Raw genomic sequence first — 2,851 nt, forward strand, 5'->3', positions numbered from 1 at the left:
GAACTTGGTTTTGGGAGAATAGGAAGGGAATGGGGGAATACGGTTCAGGAGTCGAAGTGGGAGATACGGGTAGAGCGGGAGAAGCGGGTTCAGCTCGAGGCGCAGGTCGGAGATATGAATAAGAGGGCCGAAACGGATGTGGTGGAGATGACCAGGGAATGGGAAAGTAAGGTAGGGAGCGTGGCGGGAGAGCTGAGATGATAACAGGAACAGAAAGCCGAGGTTGAGCGACAGGTAGGGGAGCTTAGGGGAAGAGTGGAAAGCGGAGTTGGAAGAGCATAAGAAGAAGTATGAGGAGATGGTGCAGCAACTGACAGGAGTAGTTAATAAGAAAAAGGGTGAGGTGGCAGAGAAAACGGCGAGGGGGGGGGGGGGGCAGACAAAGGGCGCCAGCTAAATAGTGACGAGGTGATTGACTGTGTAGGCCAAATTTGGGGGTTTTACGTGCCAAACCAACGACGGGCATCTGGCACGCCCCAGCGGAGGACTGAGGATTAATTTCGACCACCTAGGGATCTTTTGACGTGCAACCGAAAGCTCGGTTACACGGCGCCTTCTCCGCAATAAGCCTCCGTCAGATTGCGGGCACCTCGGCCGGGATTCGAACCCGCCTCATGGGGATCCGTAGGCCGACGCTCTCGCCTCGGAGCCACCGAGGCGGCTGACTGTGTAGGAAATGAGCCTGCACAGCTGTATAGTACTGCAGTACAGCAGGGCTTGAGAAAGGCATCAGAACTTGAGGCAGAGAAAGCACAGCGAGCTGGATGGCGTGAAGACAGGCAGTCGGGGGTTAAGAGGGTGCTGGTGGTAGGAGACTCATACATAACAAGGGCTAAGGAGGGGCTGCTGGACAGGGTGAAAGGGGATGGGAGGGTAACCGTATGGCTCAGTCAGGAAAGTGCATGGTAGACGCTATGGCCAAAGCGAAGGTGGAGGTGTGGAAAAACAGGGAAGGAGAGAACCTAGTGTTTGTACGCGCAGGACTAAATGATGTGTTAAAGGGACGGAGCCAGAACCTCGCCAGGCAGATAGAGTTGGGGTTACGTAAGCTGAGGGGCGTCTCTGAGACTGTGCATGTGCAAATATGCACCATCCCAGAGGTCTGGGGACAGTCTTTGCAGATAGAGAAGCGGGTGGTGGAAGCTAACCGGGTAATAAGGGGGTTGAGCCGACAATTTGAGTATGGAGTAATGAAAGTAAACAGGGCGGTGCACGAAGCTTGCTCCGACCCTTTTACATGGGGCATCCACTACAGTGGAACCACTGGGAGCACGGTAGGCGATAGGATTGGATGTCACATCATACATTTTTTGCGGAGCCCCGGAGCCCTGAGGGCGCCGGTGTAAGTGAGGGCCAAAATGTAGATACAGGGGGGAGGGTTTGGAGGGTGAGAGGAAGCCTTACAGGACTAGGAAAAAGAAACAGCGTTCATAAACATGCAGGAGGGCAGGAACAGAATAAGGTGGGAGGAGATTGAGGAGCGATTAGAAAGCGACAACTTTGCAGTGTATGGATTAGCAGAAACACATCTGAGGGATATAGAAGAATCACCATACATACCAGAATATCAGTGAATGGGATGCAACCGGGCGAATGGGGAACGCAAGGGAGGGGGATTAGGGGTGTTAGTTAAGGTTCAGGAATGGGAAAGGGAACGAGAGGGCTGCAGAGAACACATGTGGGTCAAAGGCAATATTGGGCGTTTGGACACAATCCTGGGTTTTGTTTATCTAAAAACAGGCGGTGATTCAGGGGAGGAAAATGCAGAACACTTGACATGTAGATCAGGAGACGTTAGGGAAATTGGCATTAGCAAGGAAATAATTATCTTGGGGGACGTGAATGCATATTTGGAAGACTTTGATGGACATACGGATACAAAAGGGAGGATGTTAGAGGCGTTCTGCAAAGGTTTTGATCTGGCATTGGTTAATGCTCAGGTGAAATGTGATTGAAAAATAGCATGGGAAAGAAAGAACTCGCACTCGACTATTGACTACTGTTTAATGTCGCGTAAAATGTACAACAGATTAGGAGGTATGTAGGTCTAAGGTCTGGGGAGCGACCATAAGAGAATCAAAATCAGATTTGGCACAATAAAACCAGAAATGCAAAATCAAAAACAAGAGGGTAGGAATAACTTAAATGTTAAACAGCTACAAGAGGCATCTAAGCAGATCGAGAACATTGTATCCAAGCAACCGGAAAGAGAATGGACATATGAAGACTAAGTGTTTTCAAAAGAGAGTTAGAGAAATATTGGATCAAACAAGGATGAAGAAAACTAAAACGCAAGCCCAAAAGCTGGTGGGATAAAGAGGTTAAGGTAGCAATAACGAGACGCCAAGCGGCATCTAAAGAACACAGATGGGCAAAGAAAAAGGGGGCCACACTAGCCGAAGTAGCGACAAAATGGGAGGAATTTCAGGAAAGAAAGCAGGAGACGTTAGCATTATTACAGGCCAAAATTGGGAGAGCAGGGGTCCAGTGGATGATAGAGATAAGCCAAAAGGATAGGAATGCGGCAAAAAGATTCTGGGAACACATCAGTGCACAGGGAAAAATGACCGAGGCGTACCAGCAGGCACTAACAACACAGGAAGGGACAAAGGTAGAAGGGGATGAGGCAGGAGAATACATTATACATACAATCGAAGCAGTATTTTCGGAGTTAGAATCAAATCAGGTCGTTGGGAATGGTAGCGTCTACGCAACACACGCGGAGGATCATAGTGAGGAAGAGGAAGGACCACAGAGGAAAGGGAAAAAAGTAGAAGGAAAGGTTCTGGCTGACACTGAAACAGGTCCAGACGGCATACCAATGAGATTGATAAAAGTTCTAGGCAAATCC

Source organism: Ixodes scapularis, unplaced genomic scaffold (assembly GCF_016920785.2).
Source record: "Ixodes scapularis isolate PalLabHiFi unplaced genomic scaffold, ASM1692078v2 PGA_scaffold2__306_contigs__length_199485367, whole genome shotgun sequence".
In the NCBI taxonomy this organism is placed as follows: Eukaryota; Metazoa; Arthropoda; class Arachnida; order Ixodida; family Ixodidae; genus Ixodes; species Ixodes scapularis.